Genomic DNA, 16985 nt, shown 5'->3' with positions numbered 1-16985 from the left:
ATGGGCAGCCACCGTGTTGCGGAGAGAAATGCTCACACGAAATGAAAGAGGTCTGGGAGGGAGACACACAGCCCATGGGAAACCCCTGCCCTCTCCCATCTCACCAGGGACACCCAGGAACGGTCTTCCAGGAAAGCAAGCCCTGGACTGCCATCCAGATGGTGCTTGCCAAATCGGAGGGCGAGGCTGTGGGCATGCCTGGCATTGGGGAGGTCCGAGAGCCAAACCCTTGCCCTTGACGGGGCTGCCAGAGCCCTCCTTCCATGGAGCAGATGCTACGAGGTCTAGTCCCTCTTCTTGGAACCCAAGGGAGGCGAAGGGGAGCCAAACAGGATGGATAGACATGGCCGATGGGATCCCTTGGTTGGGAAACTGCAATGGATCCACTTCGCTCAGCGACCAGCCAAAAGGAGTCCTGACCATTCCACCCCAACACATGAGCGTCTCAGCGCTCCCCACAGAAGGTGTCCCGCTCGGGAGTGCTGCCCCTCGGGAAAAGAGACGGGCCGAAGGACTCCGTGCATCCCGTCCAGATTGCCGAGCCTAGCCCATCGGACCCGACCGAATTCCCTGGCGAGGAGGAAGTGATGAGGATAAAGACATGCTTCGTCTGGAGGGGATTGACTTGCCCAGGTGTTCTCCTGCACCCGTGTGCGGCATGCAGATCCACTCTGCTTGGCAAAAGCATCCACTCCCAGGCTGGCCATCCCCAGGCTGGCACTTCCAACCCACTCCCACCCAAGATATTGGCTCACGAGAGACGTAGGATGGATTTGTCTCTCCCGGTCCTAGCTATTGTTTCCTACTCTATCTGCATGCGTATGCGTGTGGGTGTGTTTGGAGAGAGAGAGAGAGAGAGAGAGAGAGAGAGAGTGAGGGAGACTGAGAGAACGAGGGAGAGAACGCGAGATGGACCTTCACTCATTTCTGGATCCATTCAGCTCATTCATTTCAATGCCTCTTCTTCCTTGTCCATGGATTTGGGTGCCCCGTGCCACACGGAGATGTGGTCTAGCCAGAGGGGGATCGCCCAGTGCAGCTCTTGCCCCAGCCACAGCAGGGACCAGGAGAGCCTCTGAAGCTTGGCAGCCACGTGGGAACTCCCCTGAGAGCTTGCTTGAGGAGACCAATCAAGAGTCCTTAACGCATCAGACCTGGTTTCCATCAGGCCTCCATAGCCTGGCACCCTGCTGCCAAGAGAGGCTCTTCTCAAAACGACACAAGGACATTTCCCTCAGCCTCCTCAGTGTATGTGTGTGTGTGTGTGTGTCTGTGTGTGTCTGTGTGTGAGTGAGAGAGAGAGAGGGAGGGAAACAGGCGGATGAGGCCAGCTACCAACACTCTTGCCCCCGAAGCCCCCCATGGATTCCTCAGCACCACACTCCTTCTCACCGACCTGAAGCCCTGATGCGGAGGGCTTGACCAGGGCCAGCTGGCGGCCCAATCCTGAGGCTGTGTGTGTCTGGGCGCCTACCTCGAAGGAACCCCAAGCACGCCAAAGCCCAGAACCTGTTTCAAGCCTTCCAAACCCACTGCCACCCAACCAGGCGGCGAACCCACCTCCAAATCCGGAAGGCACACCTCCGCCTCCGCCTGACAGGAGGGGTCTCGGAGGAGACAGTCCCTGGTGCCCAGGAAACACCTGCACATCCTCGGAGTGCCTGCTGTGGGTGCGTCCCGCTCAAGCCTCCATCCGCCCCCGCCCACGCCCCCGACCTGGAGCCTGCGCCTTTGGAGCCTTGCCACTCCCACCTCTTAGAGCCTCGGAGCTGCACCTGGGGCCGGGAGGGGCCCTGGCGCCCTCGTGTGGACATAGGCTCGAACAGCCCCTCTCAGGCTTGCCTTCTCTCTCGGGCTCAGCAGTCCCCGGGGCTGCTTGGGCTGGGGCCCAGACGAGGGTGGGGGCTCCATCCCCCGCCAAGAAGGGCCCTTCCACCTGGGCTCTAGCTCCCTCTCTCAAAGGCGTTCTTCGGGCCGATGCCCACCTAGGCCATGCCTCGCCGTGGAAATCCTGAGCTCCCAATCCATCAGGGTGTGCCAGCCTGCTACCGGGTGGATAGAGCCTGGCCCATATGGAGTTAGGAAGACAGGTGTGGAAGGATGGAACGAGTCGTTTTCCCCCTTCATGATCCCCCTGGGATTCCATCCTCCTTGCCATGAGGTCTTGCCTCGATTCTTTCCTTCTGGCTTGGTTCATCTGGCCAGGTCTCGCTTTCTCCCTTTGTTTCCAAACTCTCGTGACCCCACCTGGAGTGTGCCTGCTCTGGATCCCCACTTGTGCTTCCCAAGGCACAGAGTCTCCCAACCACACAAAACCGACCCAATCAGCCCTTCTCCCCAGGGGGCCGGAAGGAAGCTCAGGCAGAGCTTTGAGTTTTGGTGGATCCGTCAAGAGAGCGGCCTGCAGATGCCCGGCCTGGCTCGAGCTCCCATCATCTCACCAGGTGCGTCGAAAGAAGAGCCGAGCCTCCCTGGGAAAGACAAAGGGAGGTTCCTGAGCCCTCTTGAGAGACAAGGCCCAGCGCCTGGCACCGCTGCTCTCCCAATGCGCTCTCCCTTTGGGCACCACCCGGGGAAGCCTCACAGCCCCTGGATGCGCATCCCAAAACCCAGGTCACCCTGGGCTCCCACACGGATCAGCTCCAGCACGGAACCCAGGAACGAGAACAGAAACCCACCCACCCACCCAGGCCACAGGTGGGGAGGGGGCCTGAAGAAACACTGCCAAATCCACATAGCCAGCCGGCAGCCAGCACCAGACAAAGGAGCACCATCACGCATGCCTAGAGAAGTCCAAACCCCAACCAGCTCGACAGTCCTCCTCAGCCCTGTCCCCATGGCCATCCTGAGGACGCCTTTCCAGGACAACCCCTGGGCAGGCTGTGCAAAAGAAGGGGCCCTCCCACCGGGTGGGCGTGGACGTCCGTTGCTTCAACCGCGATGGACCACAGGATCCAGGGCCTCCCCAAAAGAACCCTGGAACCACCGGCAGACCCAGCGCTACCCCTCACGGCCATAGACCCAGACAAAGGGTCTCTTCTCAGCGCGAAACGCCCCACTCGCTTCAGGCAGCCCTCTTCCCGACAGCAACACATGGAAAGACATTCGATGTCCATGGACAGATGCTTGGCCGAGCAAGCAGCTGTCCTTCGCCCCAACAGAAGCGGACTCAGCAATCAACCTGCGCAGAAAACGGTGCCATGGGCAGCCACCGTGTTGCGGAGAGAAATGCTCACACGAAATGAAAGAGGTCTGGGAGGGAGACACACAGCCCATGGGAAACCCCTGCCCTCTCCCATCTCACCAGGGACACCCAGGAACGGTCTTCCAGGAAAGCAAGCCCTGGACTGCCATCCAGATGGTGCTTGCCAAATGGGAGGGCGAGGCTGTGGGCATGCCTGGCATTGGGGAGGTCCGAGAGCCAAACCCTTGCCCTTGACGGGGCTGCCAGAGCCCTCCTTCCATGGAGCAGATGCTACGAGGTCTAGTCCCTCTTCTTGGAACCCAAGGGAGGCGAAGGGGAGCCAAACAGGATGGATAGACATGGCCGATGGGATCCCTTGGTTGGGAAACTGCAATGGATCCCCTTCGCTCAGCGACCAGCCAAAAGGAGTCCTGACCATTCCACCCCAACACAGGAGCGTCTCAGCGCTCCCCACAGAAGGTGTCCCGCTCGGGAGTGCTGCCCCTCGGGAAAAGAGACGGGCCGAAGGACTCCGTGCATCCCGTCCAGATTGCCGAGCCTAGCCCATCGGACCCGACCGAATTCCCTGGCGAGGAGGAAGTGATGAGGATAAAGACATGCTTCGTCTGGAGGGGATGGACTTGCCCAGGTGTTCTCCAGCACCCGTGTGCGGCATGCAGATCCACTCTGCTCGGCAAAAGCATCCACTCCCAGGCTGGACATCCCCAGGCTGGCACTTCCAACCCACTCCCACCCAAGATATTGGCTCACGAGAGACGTAGGATGGATTTGTCTCTCCCGGTCCTAGCTATTGTTTCCTACTCTATCTGCATGCGTATGCGTGTGGGTGTGTTTGGAGGGATTGAGAGAGAGAGAGAGAGAGAGAGAGAGAGCGAGAGAGAGAGAGAGAGAGAGAGAGAGAGAGACTGAGAGAACGAGGGAGAGAGCGAGAGATGGACTTTCACTCATTTCTGGATCCATTCAGCTCATTCATTTCAATGCCTCTTCTTCCTTGTCCATGGATTTGGGTGCCCCGTGCCACACGGAGATGTGGTCTAGCCAGAGGGGGATCGCCCAGTGCAGCTCTTGCCCCAGCCACAGCAGGGACCAGGAGAGCCTCTGAAGCTTGGCAGCCACGTGGGAACTCCCCTGAGAGCTTGCTTGAGGAGACCAATCAAGAGTCCTTAACGCATCAGACCTGGTTTCCATCAGGCCTCCATAGCCTGGCACCCTGCTGCCAAGAGAGGCTCTTCTCAAAACGACACAAGGAAATTTCCCTCAGCCTCCTCAATGTATGTGTGTGTGTGTGTGTGTGTGTGAGTGTGTGTGTGTGTCTGTGTGTGAGTGAGAGAGAGAGAGGGAGGGAAACAGGCGGATGAGGCCAGCTACCAACACTCTTGCCCCCGAAGCCCCCCATGGATTCCTCAGCACCACACTCCTTCTCACCGACCTGAAGCCCTGATGCGGAGGGCTTGACCAGGGCCAGCTGGCGGCCCAATCCTGAGGCTGTGTGTGTCTGGGCGCCTACCTCGAAGGAACCCCAAGCACGCCAAAGCCCAGAACCTGTTTCAAGCCTTCCAAACCCACTGCCACCCAACCAGGCGGCGAACCCACCTCCAAATCCGGAAGGCACACCTCCGCCCTCCGCCTGACAGGAGGGGTCTCGAAGGAGACAGTCCCTGGTGCCCAGGAAACCCCTGCACATCCTCGGAGTGCCTGCTGTGGGTGCGTCCCGCTCAAGCCTCCATCCGCCCCCGCCCCTGCCCCCGCCCCCGACCTGGAGCCTGCGCCTTTGGAGCCTTGCCACTCCCACCTCTTAGAGCCTCGGAGCTGCACCTGGGGCCGGGAGGGGCCCTGGCGCCCTCGTGTGGACATAGGCTCGAACAGCCCCTCTCAGGCTTGCCTTCTCTCTCGGGCTCAGCAGTCCCCGGGGCTGCTTGGGCTGGGGCCCAGACGAGGGTGGGGGCTCCATCCCCCGCCAAGAAGGGCCCTTCCACCTGGGCTCTAGCTCCCTCTCTCAAAGGCGTTCTTCGGGCCGATGCCCACCTAGGCCATGCCTCGCCGTGGAAATCCTGAGCTCCCAATCCATCAGGGTGTGCCAGCCTGCTACCGGGTGGATAGAGCCTGGCCCATATGGAGTTAGGAAGACAGGTGTGGAAGGATGGAACGAGTCGTTTTCCCCCTTCATGATCCCCCTGGGATTCCATCCTCCTTGCCATGAGGTCTTGCCTCGATTCTTTCCTTCTGGCTTGGTTCATCTGGCCAGGTCTCGCTTTCTCCCTTTGTTTCCAAACTCTCGTGACCCCACCTGGAGTGTGCCTGCTCTGGATCCCCACTTGTGCTTCCCAAGGCACAGAGTCTCCCAACCACACAAAACCGACCCAATCAGCCCTTCTCCCCAGGGGGCCGGAAGGAAGCTCAGGCAGAGCTTTGAGTTTTGGTGGATCCGTCAAGAGAGCGGCCTGCAGATGCCCGGCCTGGCTCGAGCTCCCATCATCTCGCCAGGTGCGTCGAAAGAAGAGCCGAGCCTCCCTGGGAAAGACAAAGGGAGGTTCCTGAGCCCTCTTGAGAGACAAGGCCCAGCGCCTGGCACCGCTGCTCTCCCAATGCGCTCTCCCTTTGGGCACCACCCGGGGAAGCCTCACAGCCCCTGGATGCGCATCCCAAAACCCAGGTCACCCTGGGCTTCCACACGGATCAGCTCCAGCACGGAACCCAGGAACGAGAACAGAAACCCACCCACCCACCCAGGCCACAGGTGGGGAGGGGGCCTGAAGAAACACTGCCAAATCCACATAGCCAGCCGGCAGCCAGCACCAGACAAAGGAACACCATCACGCATGCCTAGAGAAGTCCAAACCCCAACCAGCTCGACAGTCCTCCTCAGCCCTGTCCCCATGGCCATCCTGAGGACGCCTTTCCAGGACAACCCCTGGGCAGGCTGTGCAAAAGAAGGGGCCCTCCCACCGGGTGGGCGTGGACGTCCGTTGCTTCAACCGCGATGGACCACAGGATCCAGGGCCTCCCCAAAAGAACCCTGGAACCACCGGCAGACCCAGCGCTACCCCTCACGGCCATAGACCCAGACAAAGGGTCTCTTCTCAGCGCGAAACGCCCCACTCGCTTCAGGCAGCCCTCTTCCCGACAGCAACACATGGAAAGACATTCGATGTCCATGGACAGATGCTTGGCCGAGCAAGCAGCTGTCCTTCGCCCCAACAGAAGCGGACTCAGCAATCAACCTGCGCAGAAAACGGTGCCATGGGCAGCCACCGTGTTGCGGAGAGAAATGCTCACACGAAATGAAAGAGGTCTGGGAGGGAGACACACAGCCCATGGGAAACCCCTGCCCTCTCCCATCTCACCAGGGACACCCAGGAACGGTCTTCCAGGAAAGCAAGCCCTGGACTGCCATCCAGATGGTGCTTGCCAAATGGGAGGGCGAGGCTGTGGGCATGCCTGGCATTGGGGAGGTCCGAGAGCCAAACCCTTGCCCTTGACGGGGCTGCCAGAGCCCTCCTTCCATGGAGCAGATGCTACGAGGTCTAGTCCCTCTTCTTGGAACCCAAGGGAGGCGAAGGGGAGCCAAACAGGATGGATAGACATGGCCGATGGGATCCCTTGGTTGGGAAACTGCAATGGATCCACTTCGCTCAGCGACCAGCCAAAAGGAGTCCTGACCATTCCACCCCAACACATGAGCGTCTCAGCGCTCCCCACAGAAGGTGTCCCGCTCGGGAGTGCTGCCCCTCGGGAAAAGAGACGGGCCGAAGGACTCCGTGCATCCCGTCCAGATTGCCGAGCCTAGCCCATCGGACCTGACCGAATTCCCTGGCGAGGAGGAAGTGATGAGGATAAAGACATGCTTCGTCTGGAGGGGATTGACTTGCCCAGGTGTTCTCCAGCACCCGTGTGCGGCATGCAGATCCACTCTGCTCGGCAAAAGCATCCACTCCCAGGCTGGCCATCCCCAGGCTGGCACTTCCAACCCACTCCCACCCAAGATATTGGCTCACGAGAGACGTAGGATGGATTTGTCTCTCCCGGTCCTAGCTATTGTTTCCTACTCTATCTGCATGCGTATGCGTGTGGGTGTGTTTGGAGGGATTGAGAGAGAGAGAGAGAGAGAGAGAGAGAGAGAGAGAGCGAGAGAGAGAGAGAGAGAGAGAGAGAAAGAGACTGAGAGAACGAGGGAGAGAGCGAGAGATGGACTTTCACTCATTTCTGGATCCATTCAGCTCATTCATTTCAATGCCTCTTCTTCCTTGTCCATGGATTTGGGTGCCCCGTGCCACACGGAGATGTGGTCTAGCCAGAGGGGGATCGCCCAGTGCAGCTCTTGCCCCAGCCACAGCAGGGACCAGGAGAGCCTCTGAAGCTTGGCAGCCACGTGGGAACTCCCCTGAGAGCTTGCTTGAGGAGACCAATCAAGAGTCCTTAACGCATCAGACCTGGTTTCCATCAGGCCTCCATAGCCTGGCACCCTGCTGCCAAGAGAGGCTCTTCTCAAAACGACACAAGGACATTTCCCTCAGCCTCCTCAATGTATGTGTGTGTGTGTGTGTGTGTGTGAGTGTGTGTGTGTGTCTGTGTGTCTGTGTGTGAGTGAGAGAGAGAGAGGGAGGGAAACAGGCGGATGAGGCCAGCTACCAACACTCTTGCCCCCGAAGCCCCCCATGGATTCCTCAGCACCACACTCCTTCTCACCGACCTGAAGCCCTGATGCGGAGGGCTTGACCAGGGCCAGCTGGCGGCCCAATCCTGAGGCTGTGTGTGTCTGGGCGCCTACCTCGAAGGAACCCCAAGCACGCCAAAGCCCAGAACCTGTTTCAAGCCTTCCAAACCCACTGCCACCCAACCAGGCGGCGAACCCACCTCCAAATCCGGAAGGCACACCTCCGCCCTCCGCCTGACAGGAGGGGTCTCGAAGGAGACAGTCCCTGGTGCCCAGGAAACCCCTGCACATCCTCGGAGTGCCTGCTGTGGGTGCGTCCCGCTCAAGCCTCCATCCGCCCCCGCCCCTGCCCCCGCCCCCGACCTGGAGCCTGCGCCTTTGGAGCCTTGCCACTCCCACCTCTTAGAGCCTCGGAGCTGCACCTGGGGCCGGGAGGGGCCCTGGCGCCCTCGTGTGGACATAGGCTCGAACAGCCCCTCTCAGGCTTGCCTTCTCTCTCGGGCTCAGCAGTCCCCGGGGCTGCTTGGGCTGGGGCCCAGACGAGGGTGGGGGCTCCATCCCCCGCCAAGAAGGGCCCTTCCACCTGGGCTCTAGCTCCCTCTCTCAAAGGCGTTCTTCGGGCCGATGCCCACCTAGGCCATGCCTCGCCGTGGAAATCCTGAGCTCCCAATCCATCAGGGTGTGCCAGCCTGCTACCGGGTGGATAGAGCCTTGCCCATATGGAGTTAGGAAGACAGGTGTGGAAGGATGGAACGAGTCGTTTTCCCCCTTCATGATCCCCCTGGGATTCCATCCTCCTTGCCATGAGGTCTTGCCTCGATTCTTTCCTTCTGGCTTGGTTCATCTGGCCAGGTCTCGCTTTCTCCCTTTGTTTCCAAACTCTCGTGACCCCACCTGGAGTGTGCCTGCTCTGGATCCCCACTTGTGCTTCCCAAGGCACAGAGTTTCCCAACCACACAAAACCGACCCAATCAGCCCTTCTCCCCAGGGGGCCGGAAGGAAGCTCAGGCAGAGCTTTGAGTTTTGGTGGATCCGTCAAGAGAGCGGCCTGCAGATGCCCGGCCTGGCTCGAGCTCCCATCATCTCACCAGGTGCGTCGAAAGAAGAGCCGAGCCTCCCTGGGAAAGACAAAGGGAGGTTCCTGAGCCCTCTTGAGAGACAAGGCCCAGCGCCTGGCACCGCTGCTCTCCCAATGCGCTCTCCCTTTGGGCACCACCCGGGGAAGCCTCACAGCCCCTGGATGCGCATCCCAAAACCCAGGTCACCCTGGGCTTCCACACGGATCAGCTCCAGCACGGAACCCAGGAACGAGAACAGAAACCCACCCACCCACCCAGGCCACAGGTGGGGAGGGGGCCTGAAGAAACACTGCCAAATCCAGATAGCCAGCCGGCAGCCAGCACCAGACAAAGGAACACCATCACGCATGCCTAGAGAAGTCCAAACCCCAACCAGCTCGACAGTCCTCCTCAGCCCTGTCCCCATGGCCATCCTGAGGACGCCTTTCCAGGACAACCCCTGGGCAGGCTGTGCAAAAGAAGGGGCCCTCCCACCGGGTGGGCGTGGACGTCCGTTGCTTCAACCGCGATGGACCACAGGATCCAGGGCCTCCCCAAAAGAACCCTGGAACCACCGGCAGACCCAGCGCTACCCCTCACGGCCATAGACCCAGACAAAGGGTCTCTTCTCAGCGCGAAACGCCCCACTCGCTTCAGGCAGCCCTCTTCCCGACAGCAACACATGGAAAGACATTCGATGTCCATGGACAGATGCTTGGCCGAGCAAGCAGCTGTCCTTCGCCCCAACACAAGCGGACTCAGCAATCAACCTGCGCAGAAAACGGTGCCATGGGCAGCCACCGTGTTGCGGAGAGAAATGCTCACACGAAATGAAAGAGGTCTGGGAGGGAGACACACAGCCCATGGGAAACCCCTGCCCTCTCCCATCTCACCAGGGACACCCAGGAACGGTCTTCCAGGAAAGCAAGCCCTGGACTGCCATCCAGATGGTGCTTGCCAAATGGGAGGGCGAGGCTGTGGGCATGCCTGGCATTGGGGAGGTCCGAGAGCCAAACCCTTGCCCTTGACGGGGCTGCCAGAGCCCTCCTTCCATGGAGCAGATGCTACGAGGTCTAGTCCCTCTTCTTGGAACCCAAGGGAGGCGAAGGGGAGCCAAACAGGATGGATAGACATGGCCGATGGGATCCCTTGGTTGGGAAACTGCAATGGATCCACTTCGCTCAGCGACCAGCCAAAAGGAGTCCTGACCATTCCACCCCAACACATGAGCGTCTCAGCGCTCCCCACAGAAGGTGTCCCGCTCGGGAGTGCTGCCCCTGAAGGACTCCGTGCATCCCGTCCAGATTGCCGAGCCTAGCCCATCGGACCCGACCGAATTCCCTGGCGAGGAGGAAGTGATGAGGATAAAGACATGCTTCGTCTGGAGGGGATTGACTTGCCCAGGTGTTCTCCTGCACCCGTGTGCGGCATGCAGATCCACTCTGCTCGGCAAAAGCATCCACTCCCAGGCTGGCCATCCCCAGGCTGGCACTTCCAACCCACTCCCACCCAAGATATTGGCTCACGAGACGTAGGATGGATTTGTCTCTCCCGGTCCTAGCTATTGTTTCCTACTCTATCTGCATGCGTATGCGTGTGGGTGTGTTTGGAGGGATTGAGAGAGAGAGAGAGAGAGCGAGAGAGAGAGAGAGAGAGAGCGAGAGAGAGAGAGAGAGAGCGAGAGAGAGAGACTGAGAGAACGAGGGAGAGAGCGAGAGATGGACCTTCACTCATTTCTGGATCCATTCAGCTCATTCATTTCAATGCCTCTTCTTCCTTGTCCATGGATTTGGGTGCCCCGTGCCACACGGAGATGTGGTCTAGCCAGAGGGGGATCGCCCAGTGCAGCTCTTGCCCCAGCCACAGCAGGGACCAGGAGAGCCTCTGAAGCTTGGCAGCCACGTGGGAACTCCCCTGAGAGCTTGCTTGAGGAGACCAATCAAGAGTCCTTAACGCATCAGACCTGGTTTCCATCAGGCCTCCATAGCCTGGCACCCTGCTGCCAAGAGAGGCTCTTCTCAAAACGACACAAGGACATTTCCCTCAGCCTCCTCAATGTATGTGTGTGTGTGTGTGTGTGTGTGAGTGTGTGTGTGTGTCTGTGTGTCTGTGTGTGAGTGAGAGAGAGAGAGGGAGGGAAACAGGCGGATGAGGCCAGCTACCAACACTCTTGCCCCCGAAGCCCCCCATGGATTCCTCAGCACCACACTCCTTCTCACCGACCTGAAGCCCTGATGCGGAGGGCTTGACCAGGGCCAGCTGGCGGCCCAATCCTGAGGCTGTGTGTGTCTGGGCGCCTACCTCGAAGGAACCCCAAGCACGCCAAAGCCCAGAACCTGTTTCAAGCCTTCCAAACCCACTGCCACCCAACCAGGCGGCGAACCCACCTCCAAATCCGGAAGGCACACCTCCGCCTCCGCCTGACAGGAGGGGTCTCGGAGGAGACAGTCCCTGGTGCCCAGGAAACACCTGCACATCCTCGGAGTGCCTGCTGTGGGTGCGTCCCGCTCAAGCCTCCATCCGCCCCCGCCCCCGACCTGGAGCCTGCGCCTTTGGAGCCTTGCCACTCCCACCTCCTAGAGCCTCGGAGCTGCACCTGGGGCCGGGAGGGGCCCTGGCGCCCTCGTGTGGACATAGGCTCGAACAGCCCCTCTCAGGCTGGCCTTCTCTCTGGGGCTCAGCAGTCCCCGGGGCTGCTTGGGCTGGGGCCCAGACGAGGGTGGGGGCTCCATCCCCCGCCAAGAAGGGCCCTTCCACCTGGGCTCTAGCTCCCTCTCTCAAAGGCGTTCTTCGGGCCGATGCCCACCTAGGCCATGCCTCGCCGTGGAAATCCTGAGCTCCCAATCCATCAGGGTGTGCCAGCCTGCTACCGGGTGGATAGAGCCTTGCCCATATGGAGTTAGGAAGACAGGTGTGGAAGGATGGAACGAGTCGTTTTCCCCCTTCATGATCCCCCTGGGATTCCATCCTCCTTGCCATGAGGTCTTGCCTCGATTCTTTCCTTCTGGCTTGGTTCATCTGGCCAGGTCTCGCTTTCTCCCTTTGTTTCCAAACTCTCGTGACCCCACCTGGAGTGTGCCTGCTCTGGATCCCCACTTGTGCTTCCCAAGGCACAGAGTTTCCCAACCACACAAAACCGACCCAATCAGCCCTTCTCCCCAGGGGGCCGGAAGGAAGCTCAGGCAGAGCTTTGGTGGATCCGTCAAGAGAGCGGCCTGCAGATGCCCGGCCTGGCTCGAGCTCCCATCATCTCGCCAGGTGCGTCGAAAGAAGAGCCGAGCCTCCCTGGGAAAGACGAAGGGAGGTTCCTGAGCCCTCTTGAGAGACAAGGCCCAGCGCCTGGCACCGCTGCTCTCCCAATGCGCTCTCCCTTTGGGCACCACCCGGGGAAGCCTCACAGCCCCTGGATGCGCATTCCAAAACCCAGGTCACCCTGGGCTCCCACACGGATCAGCTCCAGCACGGAACCCAGGAACGAGAACAGAAACCCACCCACCCACCCAGGCCACAGGTGGGGAGGGGGCCTGAAGAAACACTGCCAAATCCACATAGCCAGCCGGCAGCCAGCACCAGACAAAGGAGCACCATCACGCATGCCTAGAGAAGTCCAAACCCCAACCAGCTCGACAGTCCTCCTCAGCCCTGTCCCCATGGCCATCCTGAGGACGCCTTTCCAGGACAACCCCTGGGCAGGCTGTGCAAAAGAAGGGGCCCTCCCACCGGGTGGGCGTGGACGTCCGTTGCTTCAACCGCGATGGACCACAGGATCCAGGGCCTCCCCAAAAGAACCCTGGAACCACCGGCAGACCCAGCGCTACCCCTCACGGCCATAGACCCAGACAAAGGGTCTCTTCTCAGCGCGAAACGCCCCACTCGCTTCAGGCAGCCCTCTTCCCGACAGCAACACATGGAAAGACATTCGATGTCCCATGGACAGATGCTTGGCTGAGCAAGCAGCTGTCCTTCGCCCCAACAGAAGCGGACTCAGCAATCAACCTGCGCAGAAAACGGTGCCATGGGCAGCCACCGTGTTGCGGAGAGAAATGCTCACACGAAATGAAAGAGGTCTGGGAGGGAGACACACAGCCCATGGGAAACCCCTGCCCTCTCCCATCTCACCAGGGACACCCAGGAACGGTCTTCCAGGAAAGCAAGCCCTGGACTGCCATCCAGATGGTGCTTGCCAAATGGGAGGGCGAGGCTGTGGGCATGCCTGGCATTGGGGAGGTCCGAGAGCCAAACCCTTGCCCTTGACGGGGCTGCCAGAGCCCTCCTTCCATGGAGCAGATGCTACGAGGTCTAGTCCCTCTTCTTGGAACCCAAGGGAGGCGAAGGGGAGCCAAACAGGATGGATAGACATGGCCGATGGGATCCCTTGGTTGGGAAACTGCAATGGATCCACTTCGCTCAGCGACCAGCCAAAAGGAGTCCTGACCATTCCACCCCAACACATGAGCGTCTCAGCGCTCCCCACAGAAGGTGTCCCGCTCGGGAGTGCTGCCCCTCGGGAAAAGAGACGGGCCGAAGGACTCCATGCATCCCGTCCAGATTGCCGAGCCTAGCCCATCGGACCCGACCGAATTCCCTGGCGAGGAGGAAGTGATGAGGATAAAGACATGCTTCGTCTGGAGGGGATTGACTTGCCCAGGTGTTCTCCTGCACCCGTGTGCGGCATGCAGATCCACTCTGCTCGGCAAAAGCATCCACTCCCAGGCTGGCCATCCCCAGGCTGGCACTTCCAACCCACTCCCACCCAAGATATTGGCTCACGAGAGACGTAGGATGGATTTGTCTCTCCCGGTCCTAGCTATTGTTTCCTACTCTATCTGCATGCGTATGCGTGTGGGTGTGTTTGGAGGGGGAGAGAGAGAGAGAGAGAGAGAGAGAGAGAGAGAGAGAGAGAGAGAGAGAGAGTGAGGGAGACTGAGAGAACGAGGGAGAGAACGCGAGATGGACCTTCACTCATTTCTGGATCCATTCAGATCATTCATTTCAATGCCTCTTCTTCCTTGTCCATGGATTTGGGTGCCCCGTGCCACACGGAGATGTGGTCTAGCCAGAGGGGGATCGCCCAGTGCAGCTCTTGCCCCAGCCACAGCAGGGACCAGGAGAGCCTCTGAAGCTTGGCAGCCACGTGGGAACTCCCCTGAGAGCTTGCTTGAGGAGACCAATCAAGAGTCCTTAACGCATCAGACCTGGTTTCCATCAGGCCTCCATAGCCTGGCACCCTGCTGCCAAGAGAGGCTCTTCTCAAAACGACACAAGGACATTTCCCTCAGCCTCCTCAGTGTATGTGTGTGTGTGTGTGTGTCTGTGTGTGTCTGTGTGTGAGTGAGAGAGAGAGAGGGAGGGAAACAGGCGGATGAGGCCAGCTACCAACACTCTTGCCCCCGAAGCCCCCCATGGATTCCTCAGCACCACACTCCTTCTCACCGACCTGAAGCCCTGATGCGGAGGGCTTGACCAGGGCCAGCTGGCGGCCCAATCCTGAGGCTGTGTGTGTCTGGGCGCCTACCTCGAAGGAACCCCAAGCACGCCAAAGCCCAGAACCTGTTTCAAGCCTTCCAAACCCACTGCCACCCAACCAGGCGGCGAACCCACCTCCAAATCCGGAAGGCACACCTCCGCCTCCGCCTGACAGGAGGGGTCTCGGAGGAGACAGTCCCTGGTGCCCAGGAAACACCTGCACATCCTCGGAGTGCCTGCTGTGGGTGCGTCCCGCTCAAGCCTCCATCCGCCCCCGCCCCCGACCTGGAGCCTGCGCCTTTGGAGCCTTGCCACTCCCACCTCTTAGAGCCTCGGAGCTGCACCTGGGGCCGGGAGGGGCCCTGGCGCCCTCGTGTGGACATAGGCTCGAACAGCCCCTCTCAGGCTTGCCTTCTCTCTCGGGCTCAGCAGTCCCCGGGGCTGCTTGGGCTGGGGCCCAGACGAGGGTGGGGGCTCCATCCCCCGCCAAGAAGGGCCCTTCCACCTGGGCTCTAGCTCCCTCTCTCAAAGGCGTTCTTCGGGCCGATGCCCACCTAGGCCATGCCTCGCCGTGGAAATCCTGAGCTCCCAATCCATCAGGGTGTGCCAGCCTGCTACCGGGTGGATAGAGCCTTGCCCATATGGAGTTAGGAAGACAGGTGTGGAAGGATGGAACGAGTCGTTTTCCCCCTTCATGATCCCCCTGGGATTCCATCCTCCTTGCCATGAGGTCTTGCCTCGATTCTTTCCTTCTGGCTTGGTTCATCTGGCCAGGTCTCGCTTTCTCCCTTTGTTTCCAAACTCTCGTGACCCCACCTGGAGTGTGCCTGCTCTGGATCCCCACTTGTGCTTCCCAAGGCACAGAGTTTCCCAACCACACAAAACCGACCCAATCAGCCCTTCTCCCCAGGGGGCCGGAAGGAAGCTCAGGCAGAGCTTTGGTGGATCCGTCAAGAGAGCGGCCTGCAGATGCCCGGCCTGGCTCGAGCTCCCATCATCTCGCCAGGTGCGTCGAAAGAAGAGCCGAGCCTCCCTGGGAAAGACAAAGGGAGGTTCCTGAGCCCTCTTGAGAGACAAGGCCCAGCGCCTGGCACCGCTGCTCTCCCAATGCGCTCTCCCTTTGGGCACCACCCGGGGAAGCCTCACAGCCCCTGGATGCGCATCCCAAAACCCAGGTCACCCTGGGCTTCCACACGGATCAGCTCCAGCACGGAACCCAGGAACGAGAACAGAAACCCACCCACCCACCCAGGCCACAGGTGGGGAGGGGGCCTGAAGAAACACTGCCAAATCCACATAGCCAGCCGGCAGCCAGCACCAGACAAAGGAACACCATCACGCATGCCTAGAGAAGTCCAAACCCCAACCAGCTCGACAGTCCTCCTCAGCCCTGTCCCCATGGCCATCCTGAGGATGCCTTTCCAGGACAACGCCTGGGCAGGCTGTGCAAAAGAAGGGGCCCTCCCACCGGGTGGGCGTGGACGTCCGTTGCTTCAACCGCGATGGACCACAGGATCCAGGGCCTCCCCAAAAGAACCCTGGAACCACCGGCAGACCCAGCGCTACCCCTCACGGCCATAGACCCAGACAAAGGGTCTCTTCTCAGCGCGAAACGCCCCAGTCGCTTCAGGCAGCCCTCTTCCCGACACCAACACGTGGAAAGACATTCGATGTCCATGGACAGATGCTTGGCTGAGCAAGCAGCTGTCCTTCGCCCCAACACAAGCGGACTCAGCAATCAACCTGCGCAGAAAACGGTGCCATGGGCAGCCACCGTGTTGCGGAGAGAAATGCTCACACGAAATGAAAGAGGTCTGGGAGGGAGACACACAGCCCATGGGAAACCCCTGCCCTCTCCCATCTCACCAGGGACACCCAGGAACGGTCTTCCAGGAAAGCAAGCCCTGGACTGCCATCCAGATGGTGCTTGCCAAATGGGAGGGCGAGGCTGTGGGCATGCCTGGCATTGGGGAGGTCCGAGAGCCAAACCCTTGCCCTTGACGGGGCTGCCAGAGCCCTCCTTCCATGGAGCAGATGCTACGAGGTCTAGTCCCTCTTCTTGGAACCCAAGGGAGGCGAAGGGGAGCCAAACAGGATGGATAGACATGGCCGATGGGATCCCTTGGTTGGGAAACTGCAATGGCTCCCCTTCGCTCAGCGACCAGCCAAAAGGAGTCCTGACCATTCCACCCCAACACAGGAGCGTCTCAGCGCTCCCCACAGAAGGTGTCCCGCTCGGGAGTGCTGCCCCACGGGAAAAGAGACGGGCCGAAGGACTCCGTGCATCCCGTCCAGATTGCCGAGCCTAGCCCATCGGACCCGACCGAATTCCCTGGCGAGGAGGAAGTGATGAGGATAAAGACATGCTTCGTCTGGAGGGGATTGACTTGCCCAGGTGTTCTCCTGCACCCGTGTGCGGCATGCAGATCCACTCTGCTCGGCAAAAGCATCCACTCCCAGGCTGGCCATCCCCAGGCTGGCACTTCCAACCCACTCCCACCCAAGATATTGGCTCACGAGAGACGTAGGATGGATTTGTCTCTCCCGGTCCTAGCTATTGTTTCCTACTCTATCTGCATGCGTATGCGTGTGGGTGTGTTTG

The sequence above is a fragment of the Sus scrofa genome, chromosome 12, assembly GCF_054392235.1.
Source record: "Sus scrofa isolate SSC_HxYL_T2T_F1_AM1 chromosome 12, Sscrofa_HxYL_maternal_Yorkshire_Landrace_v2.0, whole genome shotgun sequence".
In the NCBI taxonomy this organism is placed as follows: domain Eukaryota; kingdom Metazoa; phylum Chordata; class Mammalia; order Artiodactyla; family Suidae; genus Sus; species Sus scrofa.
This window is presented reverse-complemented; position numbering follows the sequence as displayed.